The sequence below is a fragment of the Macrobrachium nipponense genome, chromosome 6, assembly GCF_015104395.2.
Source record: "Macrobrachium nipponense isolate FS-2020 chromosome 6, ASM1510439v2, whole genome shotgun sequence".
In the NCBI taxonomy this organism is placed as follows: Eukaryota; Metazoa; Arthropoda; class Malacostraca; order Decapoda; family Palaemonidae; genus Macrobrachium; species Macrobrachium nipponense.
Genome location: NC_061108.1, coordinates 30,490,265 through 30,503,499, shown reverse-complemented (window position 1 = coordinate 30,503,499; position 13,235 = coordinate 30,490,265). Strand labels below are relative to the sequence as shown.

Genomic DNA, 13,235 nt, shown 5'->3' with positions numbered 1-13,235 from the left:
TTGTTATTATTATTATTATTTTTTTTTTTTTTTTGCGTGTCGCATCCGTTTCTTTTGAAGGTTGATCAGTAGGTTAGCTGGTCTTGATGACATTCTCCAAATGGCTGAGTTATGGTAACAATAATGACAATGATAGAATGACTTTCTTATAGATAAGAAAAGATAGAAATATCTCCAAATAAGTTAACTGAATAATGGAAAAGATAGGTTGTGAACTGCAACCACCATTTTACTGTGTCGAACATGATGATAATGATTGTCCTTAACGTTATTATTATTATTATTATTATTATTATTATTATTATTATTATTATTATTATTATTATTATCGTTTTACTAAACTAGGAGTTATGAACAATTTAACAATTATATTTCCGACTTTAGTTTCTTTTCCCTAGGTCACAGGCTAATTCAGCGGTCCAAGTTTTCGAGTTTTTTCTTTGAGAGATAACAGCCAATGTCTTGTCTTCAGAATTCGGCATCTGTCGATATTGTTACAATTAATTTCGTTTATAACGTCAATTTGATCAAATCTGGTAGGTAGCTGTCTCGGTAGTTGAAGATTATTTTCCTAGTCACTTTTAACCTTCATCTATTTTTAAGATCACAAGCGAACTCAAAGGTCAAAGTATAATTTTTCTCTGATTTTGATGTGGCAGGGTAGATACTTATCTTGAGGGATGATGGTTACCTTTCCATGTTCTAAACTTGTACCAATTTTCAGGGGTTGTAGTTCAGTTTAAATGCCAAACTTTTTTTCTTTTTTTTGTCAGGCATGTATAGTAATTAAGTTATAAAGTGAAATGTCGGACATGTATAGTAATTAAGTTAAAAAGTGAAATGTCAGGTACATATAGTACTTCAGTTATGAAGTGATGTGTCAGGCACATATAGTAATTAAGTTATGAAGTGAAATGTGAGATATCTTTAATAATCAAGTTATGAAGTGCACCGCTTTCAGAGATGGGACATTTAACCTTAATTTCCTTATCTTCTCCAAATCCAAGATGTTACTGCAAACATTTCTGTTATCTTGATCACTCTTGCGACAGCAACAAGTATATGCATCAATATGACTCCAAGGTTTTTTTTTTTTTTTTTTTTTTGTAAGATCTGGGATGTAATGATTACATATATTTGTAACTGCATTATGTGATTTCGATGAATAAATGTCTTCGTTTAGTTTTCATTTATCATTGACAGGGATGTTTCTTCTTTGAATCAGAATTATAGTTTTGTGAGCATAATGGAAGTTTGCAACTGGACCAGATATAAAACATGCTTAATTTGAAATTTCTAAAAATATAATAATTTTATTATTATTATTATTATTATTATTATTATTATTATTATTATTATTATTATTATTATTTATTATTATTATTATATATTGATGTTTTTAAGTATATTGTCCTCCCGAATTTCCATTCCAATGTCTAATGTTTTGTTGCAGAGAATGGATGCTGGAAAACGTCCATAAAAACAAAACAACAATTTTACACCCACAAAAAAACCGGTAACGACGAAAAAAGGAACCATCAAGTTGAAATATTCTCTCTCTCTCTCTCTCTCTCTCTCTCTCTCTCTCTCTCTCCATAAAAAAATTGTGATGTATACCAAGGTTAAAATCACTGTATTTATCCGTAACTCTTTTCATTTCAGAGCTCATTCCAGTAAAAATGGCGTTCATGAAACTGCCGAATTATACTCAAGTGGGACAAGCTGGAACAACTACTCATCTGTGTCGCACAGTCTATAATATCGGTACCTCAAATGGCAGTACGCTTGTTTTGTTACTTGTGTCTCGTTCTAAAGTGGCCTTAGTATCCCATGAAAAGGTGAGTCATTGATAACGTGCTTCTGCCCACCAGCAATGTTGATTATTACTGACACCCCTACTCCAGCTTCCTAGGAATTTACCGTTTGCATTGTAATCATCATTATCAATTTTTTCAGTTATGATAAGAAAGTAACTGAAAAATTCCAAAGTAAGGAAACTGTTACCGGATGGATAACCGAGAGCACGGTCCAGATAGACCGTGGCCGAGAGTTAGAATTATAAGGTTCGTAGTCCGGAGCGCGCTCAGCTGCCAAAAGAAGACGTGGTTCATAGCGAGGGTCTTGGTAGGCTTCTCTTTGATGAAGGTAAATCAGTAAGAATTTCACATCTTGGAAGCGAACGGTACAAATACGAATTAAAATCCATGCGGGAAGACCAATGACTTATTTTAACAATATCTACGAAAACAATGAAGAAATTAGCAAAACGGTTGACTGTGATATATGGAGAAGCGGAATCTCACTTACGGAGGTAGAGGCATTGTTGATAGCAACTGTCAGAAAGTTCTCAAGAAATTTCAATTTATTTGAACTTTGGTTTTGTCATCTGCGATGTCAGTTTTATAGGGCACGACAAAGCCATATAATCCTAGTCACCTTTACAAACTTAAATATTCTTTAAAGGAAAAGGCCCATATAATCCTTGTCACCTTTACAAACTTAAATATTCTTCAAAGGAAAAGTCCCATATAATCCTAGTCACCTTTACAAACTTAAATATTCTTCGAAGGAAAAGTCCGATAGAGCAGGCAATCCATTGCTATTATTTGCTTCAATCGAAGATTTACATGGTGGGCGACAAGAGCGAGCCGTAATAATAATAGTTAACAACGAGATAGCACATTTCTTTTTTTCCGAAGCGTCATTTTCCTTGCATTTCCTTCTTGCCGTCGTACGCTGCTCTTGACAGAACGAAAATCAGGTGTCGTTGGTTTCTGAGGGTCAGAGTTAAAGTGACAGAAATGGCGACCTTTGACACTGACAGCTTGTTTTCTACCCGTCACTACTTTCTGGCATTTTTTTTCTTTTGGTGCAAGTGTTATTCATTAAGTCGGGCGAACGCGCGTGCATACAGACAAGCAAACTCACATCCACACACAATTTATCATATTGTTACGTTGCTTATCTCGGGTAAATTTTTAGTTTGATTGCTTCCCAGAGCCCCAAAGTTAATTCCATCCATCAGGCAAATAGGTTACCGAAGACGACTAGAGAGCCTCAACATGTATGGCTTAGAAACACGACGATTGCGAGGATAACTAATAGAAACATTTAAAATACTGAAAGGCTTAACAATAGTAGACAGTAACCTATTTACGTTAAACGAAAACCAGACAAGATATAATGAATGGAAGCTAGAACTGAAGAGATGCAACACAATCCCACTGTGGGAACTTCTTTACATACAAGATATAAGCCACATGGAATAAACTGCCACCAGAAATTGTAAACACCAACAGTGTGGAAGAGTTTGAAAAAAAGCTAGACAAAATCATTAGGACACTGTGATTGAACAGAAAAAACTGCTCCTAGAGATAAGTAAGCACACGATGTCTCCTCGGATAGACTAACAAGTCTTTGAGACATCCTAATCCTTGTAACTCCTTGTAACTCGGTCAGTTAACGAAGTTCTGGTATTCTAACTGATAACGTTCTCACCCACTCGTTGAACCTGTAATGTTATCATGCTATCTTTCAGGAAGAATCGTAAAAACCGAAAGTGTTCATTGTATAAGGGTAAAATACCCTTGTTCAAACACTTAAGGCAGGATACGGAGATAGATAATAAAATACGGAAAAATGAACACGTTTTGCACAAAATCACGTAATCAACAAATATTATATTTGAGAGAGAGAGAGAATTATTTCAACGAGTCGACCCATGTTTGTAGACATACAATCGAAAAAAACCAAAGGATTTGATGAAAAATAAAACACAGTAAGTATTACAGCTAAGTTCGAAGGAACATCTACTGATTTAGAATAAACTACTGTGTGTCATAGCAAACTGTACACGTAAATACACACCACTCGATATACGGAGAGAGAAAGAGAGAGAGAGAAGAGGCGGGGGGGCACAACTCCTGACTCCTGTAAAGGGCAAATAATTTTGGGAAGACAAAATGATATAAAAAATTGGATTAACAAATAAATACACTAAAATTTTTATTCCCAGAAAGTTATATTTGATAGAGAGAGAGAGAGAGAGACTCAGCTTCTATCAGGTTAGGGGCAATTTCAAAAGGCACACTTACACCACCATGACACAGACCCATCACCTCGAAACACTATGTAATTCTATGTATTTTTCCTGTTCAATCTCGAATTTTCAAGTACGCTGCCATCAAGTGTGAAACATAGTGTTAACGGATGGATTATTTTGCAGTGTATATATTTATATAATATATTTATATATATATATATAGTATATATATATACACGTATATATATATATATATATACATATATATACATATATATATATATACATATATATATATATATATATATATATATATATATATAGATATATATATAGTGTGTGTGTGTGTGTGTGTGTATACGTGTATATTATATATACTATATATATACTATATATATATATATATATATATATATATATATATATATATATATATATATATATATATATATATATATATACACGGGTCCGGGTTCGATTCCCCGCCTCTGCCATCGCGAAATCAGAAGAATTTATTTCTGTTGATAGAAATTCCTTTCTCGCTGTGGTTCGGATCCTACAATAAGCTGTAGGTCCCGTTGCTAAGTAACCAATTGGTTCCTAGCCACGTAAAAATATCCAGTCCTTCTGGCCAGCCCTAGGGGAGCTGTTAATTAGCTCAGTGGTCTGGTTAAACTAAGATATAATTAACTCTGAATAAAAACGAAATGAATGCAACAAGGAGGGAATGAAATATGTAATGAATAGATTCCAGTCCAAATGACGGAAGTCATGTGAGGAATCCAGTCGTAGCCACGATATGATATACAGATTCTTACCTTCTTTTCTTGACTTACCACACTCCCGTCTCCTTATTACGGTCCTCATCCCCTCCAGTCAGGTGATTAGTTGACAACCCCCATACCCCCATACACCTCACTCCAATGCCCCCTCCCAGCAACCCTATCTCTACCGCCAACACCTATCGGGTGTTATTTAATGACCGATAATAACTCGCTCATTGTCCCACGACCTCTCTACGTGACCCAGCGCGATTAGAGGTGACAGCAGTGCCCGGAAGGGGGATGGGAGGGAGAGAAGATGAATTCAAATACGAATTATACAAGTGGTTTGTTGTTTAGGTAGTTGGGTCGTGAGCTGTCATTAGATGATAATATTTGTCATAAGTGATTACCCTCTTTCTCTTGATATATATATATATATATATAATATATATATATATATATATATATATATATATATATATATAAATGTATGTATGTATGTAATATATACATATGTGTGTGTTTATGTATAGACAAATTGCATTCACTTTCTTTGTGTTTACATTCATTTTTCTATATTTTTCTTGTTCCATTATGCATATCATTACTGACTTACATCTACTATTAATCATATTTGTTAATAACATAGTCTGATGTTAATTCTTCGTCATTTCCGCTCGGAAATGTTTGATCTCCAAGAGTTCATATCATCTGACATTTTCTGTTATTTTACTTATCAAATCAAATTTAAAGGAAAATGAGAAAAAAGAATTGATCTCTCAAAATTTCAGAGGTTATCTTTGATTTTATCCACGACCCATTTTTCCTCACGAAGCCGTTTCCAACCAATCATAATTCTTCTTTCCTTTCCCCATCGTCCCACCGAAAGAAATGACGAAAGAAAATCACAGAAAGAGAGGAGAGAATTACCACCTAATGACAGCATTTAGCGCGTTAATTACCCAGAGCTAATTATCATCACCATCATTTCCTTTCCACGGCAGCTTTCACTGTGCAATAGTGACATTTGAAGTTGCGGGGGAATGAGGGGGGAGGGTGGGGGGGGGGGGGTGGGGGGGGGGGGGGGGGGGGAGGGAAACGTTCGTCACACGTGTCATGTGACTTCCATGTGGATGTCATGTGTTCGGAAATTTCTTCAACATATGTTGCTTAGGTCTTCGCGTTCCGAACGGAATTTTTTTTTGAGTCTATTTGCCTCCAAAATTGTCTCCACAATTATGGGAGGTAATTTTCGGTTTTCTCTGATAAGGTACACAAATGTCTCAGTCTAAGATGAAGGGTATGTTTCAGACTGCAAATAAAAAGGTTTAGAAATGAAATGTAGGGATTTTAAAGAAGGCATATTTCAAATTATTAGGGATTTAAAACAAAGGAAAAGAATAAGTTTTCTCCGATTAGTTAGACCATGTCTAAGATATTGAAGGTGATGTTGTAGACTGAAAATAGAGGAAGGTTTAGAACTGATTTTTTGTTTAAATTTTAAGGAAGACATATTTCAAAGTAGTGTGGATTTAAAACAAAGAAAAAGAAGAGGGCCGACTTCTTCGACGCCGAGAAAGTCACGATTTTCTCCGCAGTTTGCACCAGAATCAATGTGACAGCTTGAGCAATCTGTCTCTCCGGATGTGGATTGGCCGTGTTTAGAATTTAGAGAAACTTTCAAAAGACTCTGCAGATAAAATTCAAAATGATCAAATTAATAATAAATCATAACCTTCAACAGCAACGTAATCACCCATGTTGTGTCTTTTTCCTTCACCTATCTCTCATTTATGATTTCACAAACTTATCTCCGCTGTTATGGTACGCCGAGTCGCGGTATGCCACTCAGATGTCGCGAGTTCGTGCCTCCCCCAGGGCGACGAAAAATGATCAGTTACCGCTGCAGTGGGAGGTTGAAACCAACATTCTTTGGAAGCTTGAATTTCAAGATGGTCGTCCCGTGGGGTTGTTCCATGTGAATAGGTTGCATATACTGAAATAATAATAATAATAGTAATAATAATAATAATAATAATAATAATAATTATGAATATCATAGTTTGGGAAGAACAGAGCCAGTTCCCCTGCAGAGCGAGAGATGGATGTCAGGAAATGATTTGAAATGGAAGAATAGAAGACTCACTTGCTCTTTACAGACCACATATAATGTGCTGTTTCAAATTGCAAATCAACTCGAACCATCCTTCAAGCCATTTTTCAAACAATCGAGTCCTCCCGCCTTAGTTTCTCACCGTCTGTTCTTCCTTCCGTTGCCCTTTTTGGTATGTGGCCCAACCGAAAAGAGCGGTAACCGAGATTTCATTCCCTTTTTATCATTTCCACCAAGTCTTATCTCTCCAGCTTTCTCAATCTGATGAGCCCATTTTTATTTCCGTATTTTCCGCTCAGAGGGCTTTGGAAATTCTTCCAATTTTTTTCCTCAGCTTGTTTGAGTATGTTGGTGCGTGTGGATGGGTGCATCGCTCACGTATGTGTGTGCAAAATAGAAACGCGTGGCTGCTGATTTGTATAGCATTCTGTGCACTCCTGTCTGCTGCTTCTCCATAAACTCTAGCTCCTACGTTAATGGTGCTGGAATGAATAGAAATTTACAAAAAGTAGAGGAAGTAGGTGATGATATTGTGGAAGATCTCTAAGAAATACCATTCACCTAAAATGTTGCTCTTATTTTATTTCTATTTTATTTATTTCGTTTATTGAATGTCTTTTACATTATGGTGGTCGCTGTACATACTACTTATATTCTAAGTAATGCTCACAATAAAACAGTATATATATATATATATATATATATATATATATATATATACTATATTATACTATATATATATATATATATATATATATATATATATCGGTCTGTCTATTATGTATGTAGTATATATATATATATATATATATATAATATATATATATATATATATATGTATATGTATAGTATATATATATATATACATATACATATATATATATATATATATATATATATATATATATATATACATACATAATAGAAGACCGATATGGTCCTTGACTCAACGAGGTTAATTAATTATTTGATGAGCTGTCATTTTTTAGTCCCATTTCATCTTTTACTGGCTAACACAAGCGAGTCTTCATATCTGCACCTGAGGTGTGAGTTTTAGCAAATCTCCATCGGAGGTTTTGCTATAGATAAGGCCATTACATTTGCACGTTCATATTTAAAAGAGAACGCTTTGCTCTTCTAACAACAAAATCCTTACCAGATTAAACTGACTGACATGTATTAATTCATATAAAGATCAGAGATCAGTCTTCAGAAAAAAAGAAGGCGATCTAGAAAGCGTAAGAGTACGACCAGGTAAAAGCCACCAAGGTCCCCTGCATTTGATCGGTAACCATTCTTTGACGGCCAAATACAAAACGGAACAAAAGACGATCTGACACGCGTGAATAATCTCACACCTCGCTTCCGTTCGGTGAAAGTGGAAAGATGCCAAGAATAAGTAACTCACGGTTAACTTGACCTTATTTTAATTCGCTGATCATATGCATATCACAGAGCGGCACATTATTGACGTAACAATGGGTTGTTCCTTCCTGCACTTTATGCAGGCCAACCGTCGACTTTCCATTCGGTGGGAGTGGACGGCGTAAGTGTTCTGCGAAGTACTATCATGAACTTTAAGGGAATTATTCATTTACTGTTGAGCTCGGATTTGTAACGTTCAGTGTCATTCCATATTTAGTACTGATCTGTTTCTTTGCAATCCCCCTGGAAATATGAAGCTTTCTCCTGCAAGGCAGAAGGACGCAGATATATCAGGGTCGATGTCCGGTTGCTATGATGGGCTTCCTTAGTAGGAGCCCGTGCCACAACAAGGGTGAATTAATCTCAAACACCGGTCTGCTGATAATTGGGGTAACTTAGAAGATGGGCAGGTAGGAGAGGTTGTTTCTCCCTTCTCAGTAAGGGGCGTTCTAAAGATTAGGGAAGATTTCCAGATCCCGGAAAGTGGAGGGGCCAGAGCAGCCTATCGTGCACCATCATAGTAATATTTTAGCTCTCCAAACTGCATCTTCTCTACGTATATCCATGAAGGCGACTTTGCCAACTCTTTTCCATTTACCTTCAGCTTGCTCTATGCTCGAGACCCTCATTTTAATCATTTATGCCTTATAAATCTCCATTCTCCCGAGCCAACCCGGGGAACATCAACTTGCCAGTAATATCATGAAACTTCATCCTACTCAAATTATGCAATAATTTCATCTTGTCTTATGTTGAGAAAATTCTTAACCACGATGAGCCTGGAACGACCTACTTCTCTCCAAAAGCACTCGCGAGCAAGGTCTCTCTCTAGCCTTGCTCGCGAGTACATCATCATGGCTGTATGATAATAACGAAAATATGTCTAGAGAAAATGGCTTACAGAAGGGTCATTTTCAAGGGGAACATTTGATTGTACCCTTTTCAGTACATCTCGGGGGGGCAATTCCGAAATCAACCCAACGGCCGACGAACGACGAAGCCTTTTCATTACCCAGTCGTTGACTGTTAGAAGAGAACACGTTCACCACAGACGCGGACGCCATCTTGAAAAGAGGCACCACGGTCGGTGTGAACGGTCTCCTCACCTTTTGACTTTTAACGGGCAAGTGTAAATCACTATGGGAGATGATAATGCTGCGAAAGTCATAATTATAACGAGGGCCTAAGGTTGTTCATGAAAGAAAAGCCTACTGGCGCCTTCCCAGAACTGGTTCGGGAAAAGTTATTATGATAAAATGCATTGCTGTCTGGCTGACACAAGTATGTCGTGAGTGTTAACAGCTGATTGGTGTGTTTGGAGGTGATGTTGAAGGCGGGGTAATAGCCACAGGTGGTTACTGTTATTGAAAGAGAGAGAGAGAGAGAGAGAGAGAGAGAGAGAGAGAGAGAGAGAGAGAGAGAGAGAGTTGTTGATTTGAAATCAGTTGACAGTGTTGATTTTTAGCCGGAGGAAAATTTTTTTACCTTTCTATCTCTGATAGACCAGGATAACAGTAAGTACCGGTTCAATACACTTTTTCTTTGTCTCTTTTCTTAGAATTAATTGTGTCACCGGAAAAGTTTGTTTGTAGGCACTGAAGTATCAGTTGAAATAACTTTACGAATGTGCGCACACCTGCGAGAATGCTTGTGTTTTTATTAAAGGTTGTTAATGTAATTCTCTCTCTCTCTCTCTCTCTCTCTCTCTCTCTCTCTCTCTCACACACACACGTATGTATGTATGTTTGTTTGTATATACTCATACAGATGGGATAAAATCAATATATTTTTTCCTGTGAATATCTATGAAACTGGCATATTCGAAAACGTCTGCCAAAGACAGGCAAAATAAAACAGGTGCCTTATCGTTGCACCAACGAAATTAGTAGACGCACGAATTACACCTTTGAATATGGTTGTGTATAAGAAAGTTGCGTCATTATACAACTTTATCTAACTCTCGATTATCTAATTTTATGAATCATAGTGTTGAAAAGTAGAGCATTCCAAATGACGTAAGTACCGGTGACATTTGTGTCCAAGTGACGGTCGTAATATCTCCAGTTTCTGGCGATCGATCAGCTGAACTGATTAATGTTGTGCTTGAAGCAACTTCAGTATTCACAAAATAACTGAGAATTTTGTTTACTTGAAGCAACGAAAGTATTCACAAAAATAACAGTTTTGTCTACTTGAAGCAACTTCAGTATTCACAAAAATAACAGAGACTTTTTGCAAGCGCTTACGATGACTTGCGTGAGCGACGAGATGCCGACTATCATATGTTGATGACCTGCAAGCTGAGGATGTGGCCTGCTGCCATAACCGATTCCAACATAAACTTTGGAAGTGTGAGAAAAGTCTTTAACCGCAGGAGGATAAGAAACTAAGAACCCGGAGAGGTCGTACTGCTGAAGACCAGCATGGCTTCTCCTTAGCGGCCACAAAATGCTTGCAGTCAATGATCTGGTAGAGAAGAAATGGTAATATTTCAAGCTTTTGTGACATGCAAGAGGCTGCCTTATGCCCATTTGCACCGAAAAGAGAATATTCAGAATGTTGCTACGGGGAAATTTTTTTTTTTTTGTTTTTTTTTTTTTTAGATTTAGTTTTCTAGGTTTTGAATCTAGTTCTGTTGCTGCTTTGAGCCTCACAACGATCCTAATCGTCGTGAGTTGTAACGGCATTGACTTATATGTTAGAAATAGTTTTATTTCTACTTCTTTTTCAGCTTTTTATGCACAGGTATTCTGTTCATGAAACGTTTGCAAGATAATTTTATGAAGTTTTGGATTTTCTGCAGCGTGTTTATGCACTTTAGGAAGTAAAATAATAATAATAATAATAATAATAATAATAATAATAATAATAATAATAATAATAATAATAATAATTCTCCATCTTTGTCGCCTATATACTGTTCACTAAGGAGATCGGCAACGCTTTGTATTGCTGTGTTACCCGAGTGTTTCTTTCCCCTCAATTGCCAAGCTATGGAATTCTTTCCGCCCTTTCCGTTTTCCCCAAGTTTTATAACTTCCTTTCTTCTGAGGGGCTGGTGTCTGCTTCCCTCCAGAGTCATACACCGGTCTTTTTCAACTTCCATTCTCTCCATCTTTGTTATTGTGGCCTTTGGTTGTTTGCCCATCCCATAGACCTCCTCATTTCATAAACAGGTCTTCATCCATGATGTGATTAGAGTATTGATTAATTGTTTGGCATTTCTGCAGCAAAGACCCTCGAGGACTCGGGAATACTGGAAGACTCCCCCTCTGTAGATCTGTGATGACTTGTAGCTGATATTATATGGTATCACATCGGTGAAATCCGTCAAGGATTTTGATGATACAATGAGACCCTCCCCTTGTAAACCCCCGTATTCATTTGAGTTTGATTTTATGTTTGTTCTTTCAAGTATAGCTGTTTTAAGACAAAAACTGGTGGTCTTAATGGCCATGTGGAGCCATGACCTTCTGTAAATAAGCTTGATTGACTGATCAACTAGACAATGTTGGTGCTGCAAATAAGAAGGGGAAAGAAAGAGGATCACATGAACTCTAACGTTTCCTAATAATCAAACGGATCACTGAGCAGATGAAGGCAAACTCTTATATTTAAAGAAGGCACTGATTGGTTTACTGGATAAAGAATTCTCTCGCACTGGTGTCTGTCTTGAAGTTGTTTTAAGGGAAAGACGATGACTACAACGGTCATAAATCTTTTAGTACTCTTTAAAACACAACAATTATCTTCTTAAGATTCGTGACCAGTCCCACCCATCAATTACGCCCACATGTCTGGTCAAAGTAAGGAAGTTTTCTAAGACTGAGAAACGGCCGAGAGAAATAATTGGTTCCGAGTTCCACGGACTACTTCTACAACTGATGTACACAGAGCTGCTTCTCCTGTCGAGCGTCTGGGTCGATGGAAATGACATTAATAGAAATGGGAAGAAAAAAAAAACATTGTTTAGATTATACTATAAATCAAACAAATTGTCGCAATTGGTCTTAAAAGACTGGCAAATTGATAAACGGACAAAATGTTTGGAAGTATCTTATACTGCTAAAGAATAAACTAGAAAGTGTCCCAAATGAATGCAACAATAAACAAGTGAATGCGGCGAAGTTTCTTCGGCATAATTGAGTTTTCTGTACAGCGTATAATACCGAATGAAACTTTCAGCCACGGCCCGTGAAGCTCAACTACAGTCCGGTGGTGGCCAGCGTTGTTGGCACCTATAGTGTTGCCAGACGCACGACCATGGTTAACTTTAACCTTAGATAAAATAAAATTTAAAAAAGCTACTGAGGCTAGAGGGCTGCAATTTGGTATGTTTGATGCTTGGTGGGTGGATGATCAACATATTATTTTGTAGTCCTCTGGCCTCAGTAGTTTTTAAGTTCTGAAGGCAGAAAGAAAAAATTTCGCACTGACAGACGAATAGCCATCTCTATAATAGTTTTCTTTTACGGAAAATGAAATCTCAGCCCCCTTGAATTTCAAGACACCAAACGAACAAATACATAAATGAGAAAAGATCCTGAAATCCTAATCCGCTGCTGCTGTAAGAGGGAATCAAATGCATACTAATTTGGCAATATTTATTTTTTGCGCGTTAATCGAAAGCTTGAATAATAATTTCTTGCTCGTCCGATCAACGAAGTTGAGCTATGCTGGGTTTAGTATGTACTTAGATGGGTGACCACCGAGAAATGCCCAACGCCGTCGGCACATAAGTCCCCTGGGCGTTCGCAGCTAGCAACTTCATCTCAGAAACTTGTTGAAAACTAAGGGTGGAAAGGCAAGGAAAACAAATTAAATTTAATGATTAATCATTAACTTTCTAAATTCTGTAAAAAAAATTATTTTATTTTCATTCGTTTTCCTG

The 13,235-nt window shown here is 36.8% G+C and overlaps 1 protein-coding gene across 2 annotated transcripts in view; it reads right to left on the bottom strand.

Annotated features, from left to right (window-relative positions):
* LOC135216059 (uncharacterized) overlaps positions 1–13,235 on the bottom strand; it is a 66,146-nt gene that overhangs the window by 30,919 nt on the left and 21,992 nt on the right. The window lies entirely within an intron of this gene.